This window comes from Mauremys reevesii, linkage group 16, assembly GCF_016161935.1.
Source record: "Mauremys reevesii isolate NIE-2019 linkage group 16, ASM1616193v1, whole genome shotgun sequence".
NCBI classification, from domain to species: Eukaryota; Metazoa; Chordata; order Testudines; family Geoemydidae; genus Mauremys; species Mauremys reevesii.
The window spans coordinates 9,808,202-9,829,710 of NC_052638.1; the positions used below are offsets into that span (position 1 = coordinate 9,808,202).

At 48.4% G+C, this 21,509-nt stretch overlaps 1 protein-coding gene across 4 annotated transcripts in view; it reads right to left on the reverse strand.

Moving 5' to 3' along the window:
* Positions 1 to 16,426, reverse strand: part of CPNE2 (copine 2) — a 172,684-nt gene extending 156,258 nt beyond the window's left edge. The window contains exon 1 of one of the 4 annotated variants that reach the window (XM_039503319.1): positions 16,318 to 16,426. The gene's annotated coding sequence lies outside the window, so the exon portion shown is untranslated. Of the gene's footprint in view, positions 1 to 15,424; positions 15,721 to 15,983; positions 16,095 to 16,317 lie in introns of those variants that run through there. The other 3 variants (XM_039503317.1, XM_039503318.1, XM_039503315.1) reach the window with 3 other exon arrangements.
* Between the last annotated feature and the right edge of the window lie 5,083 nt (positions 16,427 to 21,509).

Below are 21,509 nucleotides of genomic sequence, written 5' to 3' on the forward strand. Positions count from 1 at the left end.
GTCGAGTGCCACCTCCCACATCTTTTACCCACTCTCTCTTTCCTAAACAGGTTATTACCGGTGATTTTAACATTCCAATAATGCAAGTCATCCCATCAGATTTCATTAATGCCAATTACATCAGACTTCTCATCAATGAGAATTTCCAATTCCTCTTACTAATTATCCACACCCCTAGCATTGGAAAATCTCTTCTCTTCGCTTTCTTTGGCACTTTGGTTCAGTTTGTTCGTGACGTATGGCGTTTGTGCTCGTACTGCATTTGTCTTCATAGCACCCTCCCGTTGCATTGTTTGTTTAATGCCCTCCGGGCTGCTCCAGCTCATCTCCAACCAAGAAGATTAGCCCCCCATCTATGTGATGCAGGATTTCCCATTTATAGAGCATCCCTTCTCTATGGAACCATGGACCAATGTTTCACAGATCCAGAGCTGACACTCTCACCACAGTCACACAGCCCAAGTTTGCCCAAGTATATTCTGCCTTCTATCTAATTATGATCATTGCTCCAGCAGGATCTCTAAGCATACCACTAGAACCTTCCTCTTCTTCAGCTCCCTTCCAAGATCCCTGAAGTCTTCTATAATTGGCGTCGTTTCATGTGATGTCGAGTCATTAGTTCCAGTGTGTATTATCACAGGTGAAGAGTTGCCAGATAACTTTGTAATCCTATCCAATCTTATGGTGACTGTGACACCCTGGCACCCCAATATTCACTACTGTCATGTAATTAGGATATGTTTTGTACAAAGTATGCCTTGTGAAGTGTCATTCTAAAAGTCTTGATCTGCTAGACCAGGGGTTCTCAAACTGAGGGTTGTGACCCCTCAGGGGGTCACAAGATCAGGGCCACCGAGAGCAGGTTCGGGCCCCGGTGAAAACTTTTTTTTGAGCCCCCCTGGCAAGGGCGGACTGGCTAAACAGGGCCGGGGAAGCCGGGCCCCAGGCCCCCATGTGGACTGCCGGGCCCCGGTAATTTGTACCAGCTTCCCCCCCCCGCTCCCTCTATTGGCCCTGCCCGAGGTTATTATGTGGGGGATTGCGAGCTGTCACCTCTACCCACAAATCCCGCTTCGCCTCCAGCATTTATAATAGTGTTAAATATTTTTTTTTAAAAAGTGTTTTACTTTATAACGGGAGTTGCACACATAGGCTTGCTGGGTGATAGGGGTCACCAGTACAAACATTTGAGAACCACTGGATTGTACGTGCTATTGTTGTATGTGAAGTTATGAAGTTGGCTATGTATGTGTCACTGAAACATGTTGTGAGGTTGAAAACACCCACAAGCAGCCTTTCAGGTACAATAGTAAAAAGGCCAACAACGGTAATGGCTTATTGAGGAAATGCACACAAGCACAAGCATTACCCCAAGAACTGTGTACAACAGAAACCTCTCAGAGATAGCACTACTCAGTGGAGACTGTTTGACCCAGGTCACGGCAAGAGAGCTTTCCAGCAAGTGGCAAGAAGATATAAAAGGGAGACAACGACATCATGACGGGACCTCACTCGCCCTGCAACAACACACCTGGAAACACCTGAAGGGCAAGGACTGAACTGTGGGAAGTGATGGTCCCTGGCTGGAAGGATTTTTAGCCTGTGTATTAAAACCTGGGAAAGCTGAGGCAACTTGTGCCTTAAGAATCTGCCAGCCTGTTTATCGCTCAGGGTGAGAATTTGCTAATTCATATCCTGCTTATCTAGTGTGTTAAGCTCAGTTTGCGGTTTTGTTTATTTACTAAAGTAATTTGCTTTGATCTGTTTGCTGTCAATCACTTAAAATCTACCTTTTAGAGTTAATAAACCTGATTTTGTTTGGTCTCTAACCAGCGTGTGGAAATGATAACTTGGAGCAGAAAGCTGTTGCATATCTTTCTGCACACAGAGGGAGGGGGCGAATTTCACAAGCTTGCGCTCTCCAGTTCTCTGTGCAGCGCAAGATGGTACAATTTTGGGTTTACCCTCTAGAAGGGGGGGGGTGCACTTGAGTACCTGGGCAGTTCTTTAGCTGAGCCTTCCCATGCAGAGCTGATCTCAGCCTGTGTGTGTAACGCTGCAGCAAGAGGTGTCCCTACCTGTGTGTGTGCGCTGGGAACGTGCAGTCTGAAGCCTGAGGGAGGGCTGGGCCAGCTTGCCTCAGCAGCACAATGTATAGGGAGCCCAGCCTGGTGGGTGAGGTGGGCTCAGTGGTAACCCAGTTCCAATTGGCACCCTGGGGGGAACCCATCCCAGTGAGATCTTGTATTTTTGCTAGAGGGAGACAGCATGCTGTCCTATTGCCCTCGTGTCTTTTGCTGTCTGTCTTCTCTTCTTAATATGCAGTGGCTGATGAGGAATGCTTGCTTTCTAAGGACGGCTAAAGAACCCTCGCCACAGCTGCTTGCATCATACAGCAAGGATGCCCATCAGATATGTCCCCTGTAGCTTTCTGTTCTAGTCCTCCAGAGACAGGGTCTTCCAGAGTTGACTTACTGAGCATCTGAGAATGTTTTGACGCTTCTACCTGGGTTGAATGCCTCCTGGCTCTCTTTCCCCTCTTGGTCACAAATCTCCAGTCCATTTCTTTGGTTTCTTCTCTCTCTGGTTCCTTTTTCACCGAACCTTCGCCTTGTGGCATCTGTTACAGCAGTTTCCAAATCTGGTTGTCCATGAAGTCTTTGTTTTCTCAGATACTGCACAAGGTTGAATCTTGTACTTCCAGCCCATATATCTTCTCTTTTAATATGTCCAGCAGCTTGTACTTCATACACCTGAAATCACTTCCAGCAGAACAGAAAACATAGCACACTCAAGGCAGGTCACAGCAGTTGTTCTCTCATCATCCACATTCATTATCTATTAGAGTTCTTTGAAGGGGTCAACAAACATGTGGACAAGGGGGATCCAGTGGACATAGTGTACTTAGATTTCCAGAAAGCCTTTGACAAGGTCCCTCACCAAAGGCTCTTACGTAAATTAAGTTGTCATGGGATAAAAGGGAAGGTCCTTTCATGGATTGAGAACTGGTTAAAAGACAGGGAACAAAGGGTAGGAATTAATAGTAAATTCTCAGAATGGAGAGGGGTAACTAGTGGTGTTCCCCAAGGGTCAGTCCTAGGACCAATCCTATTCAACTTATTCATAAATGATCTGGAGAAAGGGGTAAAAAGTGAGGTGGCAAAGTTTGCAGATGATACTAAACTGCTCAAGATAGTTAAGACCAAAGCAGACTGTGAAGAATTTCAAAAAGATCTCACAAAATTAAGTGATTGGGCAACAAAATGGCAAATGAAATTTAATGTGAATAAATGTAAAGCAATGCACACTGGAAAAAATAACCCCAACTATACATACAATATGATGGGGGCTATTTTAGCTACAACAAATCAGGAAAAAGATCTTGGCGTCACCGTGGATAGTTCTCTGAAGACGTCCACACAGTGTGCAGAGGCGGTCAAAAAAGCAAACAGGATGTTAGGAATCATTAAAAAGGGGATAGAGAATAAGACAGAGAATATATTATTGCCCTTATATAAATCCATGGTACACCCACATCTTGAATACTGCGTACAGATGTGGTCACCTCATCTCAAAAAAGATATACTGGCACTAGAAAAGGTTCAGAGAAGGGCAACTAAAATGATTAGGGGTTTAGAGAGGGTCCCATATGAGGAAAGATTAAAGAGGCTAGGACTTTTCAGCTTGGAAAAGAGGAGACTAAGGGGGGATATGATAGAGGTATATAAAATTATGAGTGATGTGGAGAAAGTAGATAAGGAAAAGTTATTTACTTATTCCCATAATACAAGAACTAGGGGTCAACAAATGAAATTAATGGGCAGCAGGTTTAAAACAAATAAAAGGAAGTTCTTCTTCACACAGCGCACAGTCAATCTGTGGAACTCCTTGCCTGAGAAGGTTGTGAAGGCTAGGACTGTAACAGTGTTTAAAAGAGAACTGGAGAAATTCATGGAGGTTAAGTCCATTAATGGCTATTAGCCAGGATGGGTAAGGAATGGTGTCTCTAGCCTCTGTCTGTTTGTCAGCGGATGGAGATGGATGCCAGGAGACAGATCACTTGATCATTACCTGTTAGGTTCACTCCCTCTGGGGCACCTGGTACTGGCCACTGTTGGTAGACAGGGTACTGGGCTGGATGGACCTTTGGTTTGACTCAGTACGGCCGTTCTTATGTTCTTATTATGTGGTATAGAGCCATACCTAAAACAGGAATCCCACAGAAACTTGAATGTTTATCACTCCTGTTCACCTGGCAACCAATCTATATACTAAGACTTGCTTGTCTGCTCTATTCCCTCATTAAGAGGACGGGATTAACCACTCAGACTTCACACATGGGTTCTTTTCAAAACCCAAGGGTCCCAGCCACACAGCCCTCAGTGACACAGACCTGCCTCACCTGCCCTGCCCAGAGGCTTACAGCCCAGCCACACAAGCCTCACAGAAAACACCTCAACGCACAGGAGCTGCAGCTTCGCTCTCTGAAACTCCCCTTTGCCGCTTCTGTTTACCCTACATGGTGTGTGTGTTGCAGAAAGGAGAAGGGCTGGTGACATAGGCCACAACCTTTTGGGAAGAAAGCAGCTTTGGGTGAGGAAGTGGCATATCCCAGCTTCTTCCAAACAGTCCTCAACAGCACAGATGTGTCACGTGGGGTTCTCATGGAGTCACCAGGCCGATGCTCTGGAAGTGCTCCGTATGAAGCCCGCCAGAACTCTGGGGGAGCATGGCTCCTCTCTCTGAGCACAGTGTCGCCAGGGCAAGAAGCTTACACAACGTCAGCTTTCCCGGGTCTGACCTCAGAGCATTCAGCAAAATCCCTGTTCTCACCGTGAGTTTCCTGCGGCGAATCCGCCCGTGCGAGGCTCCTGGGGAAGCCAAAGGGCTCTGCACCCATTCCGCAGTCAGCAGTGATGCTCAACCAGCATTGCAAAATGGAAGATGTATTTGTTGACAGGTACACAGCGTAGAACAGAATTTGTTAACACAGAAATCTGTGACTTTCAGCCACATCCATCTTGGCGGAATCCCGGGCCGGACGCCCTGGACTCCCCACTCCAGTCTCCCACAGCAGACTGCCCTGGACCCTGCTGCCTGGCCTCCACACACCCATTGCTTCTCCTCCGGTCTTTGTCCTGTTTCCCAGGCAAAGCATCACCTGGTCGCATCCCCCTCCTGGTTCTCAGGTTACAAAGGGCATCGGCCATCACCTATGCAGGTAGCTGGGCAGCCTCACCTGCCCTGAAGGCCTTGGCAAAAGTCACACACCCAATTCCCACCACCTAGGCATTGGTGCCGTACAGAGGGAAACTGAGGTAGTCACAGTATTGGTTTAGGACAGTAAGACTCAGATTCAACATAACAGGGTGAAAAGCCTCGCTTCGTCACGGGGGTGACCCGAGAACTATTTTGTCACATACAGCCAGTCAAAACCTGGTTCCTTAGTCAAGTGAAATTTACACAACAGAGCGGGGAGGCGGGAGCATGACATGAGGAAGCATGTTGTGCAGTGGTGGATTTAGAGCTAGTCAGGCCCTGTGCACAACTTCATTTTCAGCACGCGCGCACGCACACACACACACACACACACACACACACGTGCGCGCGAAAAAGAACATTCTCTCTTATCTCCCCTCCATTTTTCATTCTTTTTTCTCTTCCTTCTCTTCCTATATTATAAGCAATGAGAAGTAAATGAAAATAAAGTGAGGTTCTTTGACAGGGGCAGCGGGTTGGGGTGTGGGAGGAGGGATGAGGGGTGCAGGCTCTGGGAGGAAGTTTGGGTGCAGGGTGTGGGCTCTGGGCTGGGGCAGAGGGTTGGGGTGCAGAAGAGGGTGCAGGGTGCAGGATCTGGGAGGAAGTTTGGGTGCAGGGTGCGGGCTCTGGGCTGGGGCAGGGGGTTGGGGTGCAGGAGGGGGTGAGGTCCGCATTAGAGATTGCATACAGCAGGTGAAAAAGCACATCTGAACTGACACACAGAGCAACCCACAACAGAAGCTGGACACCAGGCCTCAGAGAAAAATATCCCTTTTGCTCAAATGGACCCCAAAGTCCATTTGAGCAAAACTGTGTGTACAGGTATCAGCCTGCCCTTCTTCCTTTGGGGAATTGTTTCAGAATCTCCTTTTGAAATGTGGGGTTTCATTCCCATTTGGAACAAAACCTCTTTCTAAATGTCAGGATCTCCCGCAGGTTGGAGATTCCAAAGCTTCAACCAGGTCTAGCACCTACAGGGTCACGGTCATCCTCCTCCTCACACACCGTAACACCAAGCAAGTCTAAACGCCAGGTTTCTTCGCACAGTCATTCCGTAAATAAGCCTGTCACATGGAAGTGGGCTCTCAGTTATACAGGGGCAGAAATTCAGTGCGTAGGGAGAGATACCTTGGGCCAGTTTAGTCGGAGGTGTAACGCCACTGGCTCTGATGAGCTTACACCAGGGTTTAATCTGGGCCCAGGAGGCAATGTAGAAAACTGCAGGTAGAGCAAATCTCAGAGACTGAGGGTGATTTGGGCGGCTAATTACCATTTTCAAATACGCCTAAGTGGTTTAGGAGCCCAAGTGACTAAGATGCTTTTGAAACTGGAATTTGGGCTCCTTTCACTTAGGTCAGGGGTTCTCAAACTAGGAGTCATGATGCCTCGGGGGTCGCAAGGTTATTACCTGGGGGAGATTGGGAGCTGACAGCCTCCCCCCCAAACCATGCTTCACCTTCAGCATTTACAATAGTGTTAAATATTACAAAAAATGTTTTAATTTATAAGGGGGGTTGCACTCAGAGGCTTGCTGTGTGAAAGGTGTCACCGCTACAAATGTTTGAGAACCCCTGAGTTAGGTGCTTTGGAAAATTTTACTCTGCTCCTGTGACAAAACCTGTATCACCAGCCATAGCAGAGCTGAATGGCCAGCAAGGAAACAGCATGGCCAATTCAACGCATTCAAAACTCATGAGTCATGCCCCTTCCCGCCTCAGTGAAAATGAATGAATGAATGAATGAATAACTAGAGATTTGCTTAAAACAATAATAGGTTCTTTCTCTTTCCCTTCTGTTTTGTGAGCATTTCGGATGCACTTTTTCAAGCTTTTCTTTGCCACCAAAGGCACAGGCTAGAAATGTTCTTTTTCTTTTCAATGAAAGCTGAGATCCTCAAGGAATCATTCACAAACTGCAACAACTGGCAACCCCAGTTTCAAGAGAACAACAGACTGAAGGCTTGATTCCGTTCTCCTTGAGACTGGTATTCCACTCCCGGAACTCCACTGACTTCAACAGAATAACTCCCAATTCACACCACAAGCGAGAGCCAAATTAGCAGGGGCGGCTCTAGGTATTTTGCCGCCCCAAGCACGGCAGCCAGGCTGCCTTCGGCGGCTTGCCTGCGGGAGGTCCCTGGTCCCGCGGATTCGGCAGCATGCCTGCGGGAGGTCCCCGGTCCCGCGGATTCGGCAGCACGCCTGCGGGAGGTCCCCGGTCCCGCGGATTCGGCAGCACGCCTGCGGGAGGTCCCCGGTCCCGCGGATTCGGCAGCACGCCTGCGGGAGGTCCCCGGTCCCGCGGATTCGGCAGCACGCCTGCGGGAGGTCCCCGGTCCCGCAGATTCGGCAGCACGCCTGCGGGAGGTCCGCCGAAGCCATGGGACCAGCAGACCCTCTGCAGGCGTGCTGCCGAAGGCAACCTGCCTGCCGCCCTCGTGGCGACTGGCAGAGCGCCCCCCGCGGCTTGCCACCCCAGGCACGCGCTTGGCGTGCTGGTGCCTGGAGCCGCCCCTGCAAATTAGGCACTGAATCCAGTCAGTTCAAACCAGAGGTTAGCACTTCAGTCAGGGGCGGGGGCTTGATCCTGCTTCCACTGACATCTATGGAAGCTCTGCCACGGAGTTTAACCAGAGCAGGATCCAGCCCTAGGTTATTACTGGCTCGGAGACTAGTATCATCACTCTCCGTGCACTTAAAAGCAACAAAAATGCCAGTTTCAAAGCCCCATGGACAATGCTATCACAGCAAACAAGTAGGACTGTTAATCCACCCTGGCTGCTACTGCACCAAGCAGTCAGTTCACAGTGCCATGCAATCAAACAGCTCTAGGGCGACACAACATGTTCACCAGGACCTGGGAAGAGAAGAGAGATGCAGCAGAGGGTAGGAGGAAAAGCCACATCCGAAGGCCTTTAAAATTACAAGCTGCATCTCCAAGCCAACACATGTAATTTAACATCACTGGAGATTAGGCTGTCTTGTTTTCCTTTCAACAGGCAGGAGGGATCAGATAAGAAGCTTGTTCTCCCCATACAATGCAGACCACATTGCAACAAAGCCACTCAGACTGTAGGTCGCAATTTCCTTGTCAAACAATGTTTTTAGACACACTCTGCTCCACAGAAGGTTATTTTAATGCATTGTAAAAAACCCTCCATACCTAGCAGGGGTAGCAATAGGGAATGCTGAGCCGGTACAGACCCTTAAACAACTGCAGGGTTAGGATCCAATCCTGAGAGGCAATGATAAACTGGGGATAATTTAAGCAAAAGGCCTCCACAAAATTGTCCCCGTGGCCTGGGATAAATCCCAGGTATAATCTGACTGGGGTGTGTTTGCAGAGAGGAAGGTCTGGAAACGAGGCATCAATTCATTTGTTTCCCCATATATTTAAAAAACAAACAAAAAAAATTAAAAAGCAGCTGTCTTATAGCCAGAGCCACGGAGGGTGGCAAACACACACAGACTGTGACCACCTCAGGGTTTGTTTTGACCCAGAAAAGTGGCCAAGTTTAGCTCAGGTTTAGCGAATGCGAACTAGCTAAACTAACTTAAACTTGATGCCTTTCTCAGCGTAGATGCTTTAGCTGGATTTCAGCCAACCAGAGCACGGGGTGGAGTGATTTAAAAGTCACGTGGAAAGCCTCAATTTAAATAATCTTCCATTTGTACTTGAGTTATTTTCTAAAGAAAGATGTGTTCCCCTTAGTTGATATAACCATTAAAACATTTACAGCAAAATAGAGCCTTTACATGAGATTGGTACATCATCTCGCTACCTAGGAGAGCACACTAACTATATACATTTCTTTAAGCAATTATATAGCTTGATATACTAAAAATATACAATAAATATACAAAAATGTCAGGAAATGGTGAATGACATATTGCTTTTTTACTGGATAACTTTTTACTCATGATTTGTATCAAGCTGCATTAAGATGGTAACTGGAATGTAATTAAACACAAAACAGCATTTACAATTGATTTTTATTAAACGAAACAACGTTTGTAACCTTCTCTTATCAAAAGATGTTCCATCTTTACAACTAAACTATTTATTAAACAGAGGGATTAACTGTAGCAATAACTCAGCCACAATGAAACACATGCACCAGCGGCAAAAGCTGCAATGCTCATGACACCTAACTTGAATATACATCAAGGTTGTATAGCTGGAAATTCATGTAGAGCGGAGATATAGGGAGTAGATACATGTCAAATGGTCATTTTAACACACATCGCAGGTAGATGGTTAAGAATCGAGCGAATACTGTGGAAAATTATATTTCTTGGTGCCAAAGATTAAAGAATAATGTCTTTCAGCATTATAAATCCAAAATGTGAGAATCTTTAAGCGTTATTAAACCTTAGCGTTATTATTGCGCTGTATAATTATGAACTTTTCTTTGTTATAACTGGTTCACATGGAATAAATAAGGTCCATAAGAGAAAAGTAACAGCATTAACGCTTAATAGACTATGAAAGTGATGATGTCACACTCCAAGCGGGTAATTGTGAGGAAGGGGATTACTTTCCAAACAACCGGTGTTGGGTTATAACATCGAAAAAGGTCAGTTTGTTTCTGTGTAAACACTGTAACTAACTGTGTTAATAGGTAAGTGAGTGTATGTTACTAAGCATTGAACCTTTAAGCAGTGAAAAGACGTGTTGGGATGGCTGAAATGTGTTTTAAATCGCCAACCATGTGGTGGGTGTGTCAGCCATCCTTAACGCTATAATGCTTGCAGTCGGGAGCACATAACAATATTCCCAAATGCCCCATGGCAGAAAGAGGAAAAAGAAAACCCTCAGGAGCTGAGTATCATAAACAAAAGGACCAAGCAAAACAGCATCCAGATGAAGAAATTTTACTTGGAGAGGAGGGTAGCTCACATCTGCATGGAAGCAGTTTGGAAACTCAAGATGATGGAAACTTACTTCTAGATGAAGGCAGCTCACAGCTTCAGACTGATATGGAGGTGGAGAAAATGTATTCACCTTTAGAGACATATGCAGACATTGAAGTAAATGAAGTAGAAGGAAGAAAGGATGAGGAAGTTACAAACAAGTTACAATATGGGAACCCAGCTTCATAGCCCAGATGTGATGACAGTGTGCGGCAAATATTCATGGAACATGGACCAGAACAAGTTCATGAATTTCCCTTCCCTAAAGATGGAAATAAAAGAAAATTCTCTGCTCAGCCTTACAAGAGGAAAAACTCATTAATGGGGCAGAAATTCACTGAAACGTTACAATATTCAGTGTCGAAGGACCCTGTGTTTTGCTTTTGCTGCAAGTTGTTTAGAAATCAAGCAATTGGTACATCACTCACTGAAAATGGTTCGAAGAACTGGAAAAACGTCTCTTCAGTTCTCTCTTCACATGAAAGAAGTGCAGAACATTTGGAATCTTTTCAAAATTGGAAAGAACTTGAATTACGGTTGAAAAAAAGGAAAAACTATCGATGAAGAAAATTTACGTGTGATCAAGGAAAAAGAAGAATATTGGCAACAAATATTAGAGCGTCTGCTTACTTTAGTGAGAGTTCTCGGTGGGCAAAATTTAGCATTCTGCGGCCACAGCAGAAATGACAAAATTATACACTCCAAGTAATGGAAACTTTTTAAGATTTGTTGACTAGCTTGCTTTGTTTGATCCAGTCATGAAGGAGAATCTACGTAAAATAACTGATCATGAAACACAGGTTCATTGCACAAAATATGCAGAATGAACTGATTCAAATCTGGATTCAAATTCTGAAACAATGTCATTATCTGTTGAAAACTTACATGGCCAAAGCTATAATGGGAGTAATATGAAGGGTAAAGACAATGGTGTGCAAAGGAGAATCATGGAAATCAGTCCTAGGGCCTTTTTCGTTCCTTGCAGTGCGCATTCTCTGAATTTGGTTGTCAAAGATGCTGCTAGATGCTGTTTGAAGACAAGCAGTTCCTTTGACCTGGTGCAACGTGTGTATGTGTTTTTCTCAGGCTCAACACGCCATTGGGAGATTCTGACTCGCCATGTGAATTCTTTAACTGTGAAACCACTTAGTCAGACAAGATGGGAGAGTTGCATTGATGCTTTGAAGCCTCTTTGCTATGAACTTGGAAACATTTATGATGCCCTAATTGAAATTTCTGATGATACTACCTTTACTGGATCATCTGGCAATACGGCACGTTCAGATGCAGAAGCTTCTGCAAATGACCTTTCCAAGTTCAAATTTGTGATTTCACTCATTTTGTGGTATAATATCCTTTTCGAGATTAACCTCACTAGTAAGCAGCTTCAGAAAAAGAACTTGAACATACATTCTGCTATTCAAAAACTGCAGCAAACTAAAAATATTCTGGAGGAATTCAGAAGTGATGAAGGCTTCAAAAGAACACTGGTAGATTCTTCGAGCTTGCTGAAGAAATAGACTTTCTGACAGAATTTGAACCAGAGCCAGTTCGCATTCGGCAAAAGAAACAGCAGTTTTCATATGAAGAACGAGACACACCCATTCAGAACCCAAAACAAAGGTTCAAAGTGAATTTCTATTTCACAGTCCTTGATACTGCTATTCACTGGGTTAACGAAAGATTTCAACAGATGCAGCAGCTAGAGTCGATATCTGGCTTTCTATATGATATCCACAGCTTGCAAAAGAAAACAGCAAAACAGATAAGAGAATTTTGTATAAAACTGGAGTCAGCATTGACTCATGAAAATTCAAAAGACATTGATGCTACAGCTTTGTGTAGTGAGCTTCAGGCTTTTTCAAGATGATTTAAGAAACATTCCACTCCTGAAGAAGTATTAAAGTTTGTTTGTGAAAATAAACGCACAGACAGTTTTCCAAAAATAGCTCTACGCATTCTTTTAACTTTGCCAGTTTCCGTAGCTAGTGGGGAACGTAGCTTCTCAAAGTTAAAATTGATAAAAACATATCTGCGTTCAACAATGGTGCAAGAGAGACTTGTTGGACTTGCCACAATGTCAATAGAGCATGAAATAGCTGGAAAACTGGATCTAAAAGAACTAGTGACTGAATTTTCAAAACTTAAAGCAAGAAAAATCATGTTTTAAGAGCACAGAGTGTTTTTATTCCAAGTGTTCTGTAAATATAGGTTAAAGTTCATTGAAGAGTTTTCTTATTTCTTTCTATATTGGATGTGGTGGTAATGGCAGTTAAAGCAGGATAGTGTAATGGATGATTTTGGATTTGTAATAATAAAAATTATAATTAACATTTTTAATGCATTTTTATTTGAAACCGGACTGAACTATCATCTAGCTGTCATGTACAAATCTAGTCTGAAAATTTTGTCTCTCTATTTTATCTGATCTCAGAAATATTAGTTGGACAGACAGACAAACCAAATAATTAAGCCTCTGTTTTAAAAAAAAAAAAAAAAAGGCTTAAAAACATTAAAAGGAAAAAAGGGGCAAAATGTTTCCCAGTTTACCAAAAACCTCAGCCTAGATTTGTCCTTGGGGTCGGGGGGGTGCATAGTTCGCCTGGGGTGCCAGTTGCTGGCAGCTAGTCTAGGGCCGCCCCTGAACAGAACTCTGCAGTACCACCAAGGTTCAGAGGTGAACTCTAGGGATACGTCTCCACGAAAGGCCAGAATCTCACCCCAGTTCCTCCAGCATCATTCAGGAGCAACTTCGGTCCAGTCAGTGAAATTACTCCTGATTTAGGGCTGGATCCACAGGCCACTGAGATTAATCTTTCCATTGACTTCAATGGGAAGTGGATCAGACCCTTACAGAGGTGTAGCAAAGATCAGAATCTGGCCCTCAGGCCTTCTTTGCCACAAATTCCCCACCACGTCACCAGTTTCCCTAGTGACCATAAAGGTGGGCATGCCAGTACATTAATCTGGATTGCTCCATGCAGTCCCTGGACTTCAACAGGGCTAGGTGCGCAAGAGTTACTCACATGAGGAAGTGCTACAGGATCAGGATCTTAGGCTAGGTCTACACTGGGGGGGGGGGGGAGGGGGTCGACCTAAGTTTCGCAACTTCAGCTACATGAATAGCATAGCTGAAGTCAGCATATCTTAGGTTGATTTGCCTGGCCGTGAGGACAGCAGCGAGTCAACTGCTGCCGCTCCCCCGTCGACTCCGCTTCCGCCTCCCGCCGCGGTAGAGTTCCGGAGTCGACGGCAGAGCGATCGGGGATCGATTTATCGCATCTAGACGCGATAAATCGATCCCCGATCGATCCGGCCGGTAGTGTAGACATGCCCCAAGTTTGGCAATGGGGGGGCATTCGGTAGATCCCACAACTAGATGGAGCAGTGGAGCGCACTACTTGTTGGGTAGCTGAGTTATTTGCTCAAATTCGAATGATGGACTTCGTCAACCCAGCCAGCCATCAGAGCTGTCACTAACACCCTGGAAGCTGTTCTTACACAGAAAGGGAGCCCTTCCCACCACCTCCTACACAAAATAGTGAATCACCCACCAGGGCTCCAGCACACCCAGCTGCTACAAAGCAAACAGCGTTGAGGAGAACAATAGCCAACAGCGAAGATGTACAAAAGTGGATGCACATCGCAAACTGCGGACAAACAAGCACCTTTGCCCTTCAGCTCACCAGCTGGCTGCCGTTCACTCTGACTCCCAACCCACAGCAAGTGGGGCAGACCCGAGGGGGGCCCTGTACCACTGAGCTACCAGAAAGATATCCAGCACCCGGGTCCAGGGCCACTGGATGTTAACCATCAGAATGCAAAGTGGGTCACTGATCTCTTCTGCAAGGTAAAATTTTGGGCTTCTGTGACTCCAGGCTAAATCCTAAATCGCGACACTCACAACTAGGGTGACCAGACAGCAAGTGTAAAAAATCGGGATGGGGGCGGGGGGGTTATTGGCACCTATATAAGAAAAAACCCCAAATATCGGGACTGTCCCTATAAAAATCAGGACATCTGGTCACCCTCCTCACAACAGCAGTCCTGTCAAAGTCAGAGGGGCTGCCATAACCATGTGGTAGAGCCAAGAGGGTCCAAGCCAGATCAGGGCCTCAGCGTGCTTGCTCCGAACACACAGTGCCCTGAAGAGTGGCACTATCTTAATAGGCGAGACAGGCAGAGTGGGAGCAAACGAGTAGTACTGAGTAAGCTGCAAGCAGGATTTGTGGCACATGGGGAGAGAGGAACTGGCTTTAACATGTGCCACAAGACACGTGTACCATCCGCTCTAAACAAACCCCTGAAGGTCCCAGAGCGGCGGCAGAGAATCGGGTTCATTCTCATGTCTGGGTGGTATTTTGAACATTAAGGGTGGATGGATGTGGGCCCCTACCAACATTAACAGAGCCTTTTCTTTCTCTCCCCTCCAGTGGCAGAGAACACACAGTTCTGGAGAGAAATACAGTGTTTTCCCTTCCACACTGCAGGCAGATCCAGAGTCCATGTGCTGTAATGGATTCTCCCTGCCAGGCACTGAAGACTTGGATTTTGTTTAATATTTTTAGCTGGCGTGAGCTAAAAGAAAGAAAAAAATCACAGCTCTAAAAGCCACACCAGTAGGGATTTCCCCCCTAGTTACTGCTCCGCGGGGTAGGATCCCGGGTGCAAGGCGTGTGCCACGAGGTGGACTCTGGGCAAGGCAGCCCCTCCCAAAGAGCAGGGCTGGAACAACAGGGGCCATGGGCTCTACCTTTAGCATCTGACTTGAGCGGGATCGGGGGTTAAATTGACCCAGCCGCTGGTAACCGCCTGCCGTTGATCGTGTTGCAAACCGCTTCTGGCAGGCTGCCCTTTGCCAGCAACGGCCTGCACAGGGTGCGGATCGGAACGGGCTCCGCAGAGCGCTCCTCCTCCGGGCTCGCGTGGGGTCGGGGTCCGGGGGGCGGACGGGCACAGCCAGCCCCGTGGGCCGGGAACGCTCCCCGGAGGCGACCCGTTTCCTGCATTGCAACTAGTGCAGAAGTAAGGCCAAGCGCCAGCCCCACCCCGTGACCCGCCCGGCGCCGCTGCCAGGAAACTTGCAGTGCAGCAGCCCGCAGAGGGGCCCCCGGCCCGGAGAGGGGCCCCCGGCCCGCTGGCTGCGGGGCCACAGACCCCCAGGCCCCCCCCGGAGCTGGCCGCGCTCCGCTCCCTCCCTGGAAGCGGCTCCAGTCCCCGCCCGAGCCCAGCCCAGCCCGCCCGCTACTCACAGCTGCGCCGCCGCCCTCCGGGAGCTGGGGCCCCGGGCCCCTCACCGAGCTGCTGGGGCCGCCGCGGGGAGCTCCTTCCCCGCCGGCTCGGGGATCAGCGGGCAGGCATCGCCTCCTCCTCCCCTCCCGGCCAGGCAGCGGCTCCTCTGGGCGCGGCCGCCTGCCCGCACCCGCCGGGCTCCGCGGCGCGCAGTGCCCCGGTCCCGGGGGGCGCTCTCGGGGCAGCGCCCGGGTCCGCTTCTCCGGCAGCGGCAGCAGCGCTGGGTCTGCCGCCCGCCCGCGCACCCCTGCAGCCGAGCTGCCCCGGCAGCGAGCGAGCTGCGGGACCAGCTGCACCCGGCAGCGGCGCTTAGTAACTGGGAGAGCGAGGGGTGGGATCAGAGCAAAGCGCGCAGCGCCCAGCCCCCGGCACTCCGCCCCCGCGCAGAGCCAGCGGGGCGCCCCCCTGAAGCCACTTCCCCTGCCCTCTGCACCGGGACTGCCTGGCAGCTTCCCCGGTGGAGAAATACCTCCCCCGCCCCACCTTCCCATGTCCCGGCCACTCCGGCCTGAAACGTACCGACAGCAGGAGGCAGCCCCCCGGCAGGTCGATTTTCAGAAACTGCTTCTTTAATCCACACAGAAATCCCCCGCCCCCCGCCCGGTTTCCCAGGGTTGCGGGGTCTTTCCAATTTAGGCTCCCGCCTGGGTCTAGAGGGCAAGAAATACTTTAAATAGCTTTGTCAAGGGGGCTGCCCCCCCCGAAGTAAATAAATACCCCGCAAGCGACCGTGCAAGAGACGCTCGCAAACGTGCCACGCAAATGGTATTTTTAAAAATAATCCGGCTCCTGAGGCGCTGCTTTGAAACCCGCTCAGCTGGGGCAGGCGGGCGAAGCCTTCCGTGTCTCTCACCTGGGGGAACGTTTTTTAAACAAACCACACGGTCAATGGAGGGCCCGATCCTGCACCCAGAGCCCCGCGGGGGGACAGCGTCCCGAAAGCTCCGTATGGCTGGAAGAAGCCCCCCCACCCGCGCGTGGATCCGATTGCAGGATCGGGCCCTTTCGCTTTGACTGGGTCACACGGAGCGACGCGTTTGACCAGCGCGCGGCTCCTCCGCCAGCTGAAACCAGCCCCCGGAGGCGTCTCCTGTCCCAAATTCCTGGTGAACTGGGAGGATTCCTTTGAACCGCTGCTATTCGAGCGACCTGATTGGTCCCTTGGGTCACGTGGGATTGGTGCCATTGGATGATCTAGCCTTTATAAACCACTTCAGCCTAACATGAGAGTTGTTTTGCCTTGAAACACGTTTCCTGTTGGTGTCAAACAAATCTCAGCTGCTGGCCCAGAATTCACCTTCCATGGACTTGACTTGCTCCAGGGGATGGTTCACCCCCTCCCCTTCTGGACTGTTGAAAGCAGGACAAACACCAGCCTCCCCCCCCTTCTGCCTTCTCCAAAACATTTACTATGCAGCAACAGAACCAAAAACAGTGCTTAATTTGTGCCAGTGAGGCCCAGCACCTCTCCACTTGGGCAGCTGACAGCCCCGGCACCTCTTGGCTCGCTGCATCAGTTATGAAAGTAATAAATTGCTTGAGCTCCGGCACCTTTCATTACAAATTAAGCACTTGAAAAAACCTTCCAAAACAAAACACCCCACTGCACATGCTTCTTCCCGCAGGAGAACAAACGAGAGGTGACAGACGTCGTCATGGTGCTTACTGCACTCCTGGGAGGTGATGCCGTGTGATACGTACCGATTATAGACTCAGATTCGGATGTCCTCTTTGCAAAGTCCTCTTGAGAAATTGCTGAAATCCTAGTGGATAATTTCCCTCACTATTTACCCATCTGTAATTAAGATATTGTCTGTGAAATGTTGCAGTGCCGGGACATGACCTTTCGCAGCGTAATTGGAATCAGGCTGGTCAGTCATATGAGGATTCCATGGCAGCTGAAGAGCAAGGAAGCAGTTTTCTCCTTACAGCGATACAGAGGGTTAATGCGGCCACCAGCCTCTGTGCAGGATCCCCTGCTGGGCTCAATGAGTCTTGTGGGCATTGATGGATGGCAGGATCAGGCCCTGGAACATTTTAAAAGCAAAATCTTTAAAAGGTGAAATTTACCCACATTGGCACAAAACTGGTTGGGCGGGAAGAACCAAATGAAGGACTGGGGAGTGGTCAGAAACATCCCCTCCCCCATAGGGAAGGGCATGGGCTGCAAAGCAGCCATTCTGCGATTGCTACTTCAGCTTTTCCTCCCCCCTACCCAGATTCATAGTGGTTAAGGCCACAAGGGAGATCACTAGATAACCTAGCCTGCCCTCCTGCATATCACAGCCCAACACATTTCACCTAGTTACCCCTCGATTTAGCCCCATAACTTGCATTTGGCTAAATGCATCTTCTAGAAAGGCATCCAGTCTTGATGTTAAAAGAGATGGGGAATCCACCACTTTCCTGGGCAGTTTGTTCCAATGATTAGTCATCCTCACGGTTAAAAACCTGTATTATGACGCGTCTGAATTTGTCCCGCTCCAGCTCTCAGCCATTGGTTCTTGTTGTGCCTCTCTCCTGTGAGCTCATTAGTACTTTTGCCCTTTTTCGACCTGAGTGGCTACTCAGTTTTTGGGGCCCAGAGCAGGGGCGGCTCTAGGAATTTGGCCGCCCCAAGCACGGTGGCATGCAGCAGGGGGCGCGCTGCCGGTCGCCGGTCCCGCGGCTCCGGGGGACCTCTTGCAGACGTGTCTGCGGAAGGTGCACTGGTCCCGCGGCTCCGGTGGAGCATCCGCAGGCATGACTGCAGAAGGTCCGCCGGAGCCGCCTGCCACCCTGCCGACAAAAAGCCGCCCCAAGCGCGCGCTTGGCGCGCTGGGGTCTGGAGCCGGCCCTGGCCCAGAGGACGTTCCAGTTGGAAGCAGTAATGCATGGCGTCCAGTATTCTCTTTCAGGCAAGCTTGTTTATTTACAAGCAATGTACAAAGTCCTGCTTCTCCAAATGCCGCAGGACCCACAAACCAAAGGAGCAGTTTCTTACCTTACAGCCGCAAGCCACTTTCGCCAACAGACCCAAATGCTGTCTCTCTAGCTTTTCCCAGGACACTGGGCTCAACAGCTACCACTGACTTTCTTGCTTTTTGCCTCTGCCTCTCTGTTCTTGGCTGTTCTCTCACACACCTATGTTCCCACCAGGTCACAATACTCTGTGGACCCCCCCACCACCCACATGGTGCTTGCTGCTGGGCAGACCGTAATAGGCTTTATTTGAGGTGTGGCCCCTTGATAGTCTCTTACAACTCTCTCAAATGAAGGGCACGTTCACTCATCAGGTTGAGCAAGGTTTCAGCTCCAACCCATAACGTTATGAGCTGGAAAAGCAGCTGCTTCCTCTTTGTTCCACCTGACCACGGCTTCCCAGCCACTAGATCTATATCAAATGTAAGGACCCAGTTCTCCGGACCACCCCCGACACTCCCCTCTTTGCCGGCATGTGCACAATCAACATGGAGTCAGCCTCCTAGGTGGGCCAAAGGCTCTCCTCGTGTAGCTGTTTTCCCCAGCAATAGGGCATCACAGGCCCTTGCATTGGGCCTTGGCTCGTGGGTTAATTGCACCCTAAATGCACAATTATAGGATGAAGCATCCATCTTCTAAGGGTTCTGGACTCCAGTACAGGCCACACCTCTCAAGCATGTTCCTCACTGGGGGGTTGTGTGTCAGTATAGAAGTCCCCAGATCACACAGAACATCAGCATCAAAGCCATTACAATATCCTGGGTACTAAGAATCCTTCCTGCTCACACAGCTCTTTTGATGAAAACGCACCTTTCAAACAACACACAGAGTGCACCACTAAAATACCACCTCCTCGTGGGTGGAAGGCAGCAACTACCTCAACTATGGTTCCAGGTATTTGGAACCTTCAGCCTCCTCCCATAAGTAATGCAAGTCAAAAAACCCAAACACAATCTGAGCTGTTCCATTGCCACCAGGGACATTGTCTCTTTAAATTACTGTCACCACCTGCAAATGGCCACATACATGCAAATGTCCTGCTTGCACTGAAGTCGATGGCAAAACTCTCATCAATTTTAACAGGAGCAAGGTGGGATTCTGTGTCTGCAGAGGACAATGAAAGCACCAGCCTTAACTACCCCTGGATTCTTCCATACGTAAGAACAGCCATCATGGGTCAGACCAATGGACCAGCTAGCCCACTATCCTGTCTCCTGACAGTGGCCAATGCTAGGTGCTTCAGAACAGGTGATCATCAAGTGATCTAGATTTTCCAAAAAAGCACAGCTTCCTTTTAAGCACCTAAAAAAAGGGCCCAATTAAACAAACACACTCAGCACCCAGTGTGCACTCAACACACTGTGCTCCTCTGAAAATCCACAGCCCCTACTGTGGGTGGTGAGCTCTTCTGAAAATCTCTTCCCATATGATGACATCTAATACAATCACCACCAGGGTCCTCTAGCAGGGAATCAATCATAGGACAATGGATCACTTTGCACACTGTATATTAGCATGACGGAGTGAGTCACAGGCCAATCATGCCCACTTTGGAAGGTCAGCCCCTGCCTTTCAGCAAAATAAATTGCCATTTTTTCCTTTTTGTCCTGAGTGTTTCAAATAAGGTTAGGAAGGTAGGTTCTTATTTTTCCTCTACTGTCTACAGTTTTTAAAGGACCATTATTATTCAGCTATTATTTATTCAGAGCACACAGCGTACAGGGCACTTTACAGATCTTAGGAGAGAGAGAGAGAGAGAGAGAGAGACCCATTTCTGGGGCTGAAGAACTGACTGTCTAACACCAGACAAGATGCATTAAGGGAGAGCCACAAAAGTAAATGGGAACTGGAAGATGCAGTACAAGGTTGCAGCTTGACTTTGATTTTCCTGCCTTCTCTGGGTTTATGAGGCAGCTCCTTACTATCACATTGGGTGCGTATTCTGTTCACTCTGCCTAGGGGCAGGTTTACAATTAAAACGCCGCAGCGTAAACATTTACTGTAAGACTTAAGTGAAGACACTCCTACGCCGACAGGAGAGCTTCCCATGGTTAATCCACCTCCCTGAGAGGTAGTACCTATGCTGGTGTAAGAAGCTCTCCCATCAACACAGCGCTGTCTACACAGGGGAGTTAAGTTGGTATAACCACATCAATCAGGAGTGTGGATTTTTCACACCTTTTTGTTATATCATAGAATATCAGGGTGTGACAGGACCTCAGGAGGTCATCTAGTCCAACCCCCTGCTCAAAGCAGGACCAATCCCCAGACAGATTTTTGCCCCAGATCCCTAAATGACCCCCTCAAGGATTGAATTCACAACAGTGGGTTTAGCAGGCCAATGCTCAAACCACTGAGCTACACCTCTGCATGATGTAGTTAGATCGATATAGATCTGTAGTGTAGACCTGGGATAGGATTCTGGCCAAAGTGACCTAGACAAGCCAGGGTGTGTTCCTCCTCCACTGCAGGATTTGACATGATCTCAACCAGTGGTCTCCTTAGGCAATGACGACATGTTATGTTTACCCATACACAAAACACCCTAGAGAGTTGTTTGCCGTCCTATTGGTTTATGTGACACTGAGAAATACAGCAGATGCTTGCTGCTGTCTGAACTACATGGCAACTATCCTATTCAACAGACAATGGGGTAAGCCCCAAAGCAGATCAGTTAACCTGTGTGATGCTGCTGCATCATGACTGGCTGAAGAGGCCAGTTCTCAAGCCACAGTCCTTGCCACAATTTTTGCAGGAACTAGGTGCAGGGCCAGAGGAGCACTACTAGGGTTTGAGGCCTGCTTCACTTTCCTCTTTGCTCTCTACACTTACCCGTCTCTCAACCAGCTCTCCTGGCACAGTGCAGGTCTCCAGTGTGGCCCGTTGTTAGCAGCATCTTCCCAGCTTGCATTGTGGATGCTGAAAGTTTTCAGGTCCTTCTTGCAAATGTCCCTGAACCCGTGTCCCGGTCCGGCTCAGTGAACTTGAGCATCTCCAAGTTCTCCATACAGGAGATCCTTTGGAAGGCGTCCATCCGATGGCTAGATTAGCTACATGTTAAAACAATTTCTGCATGATCAGTGC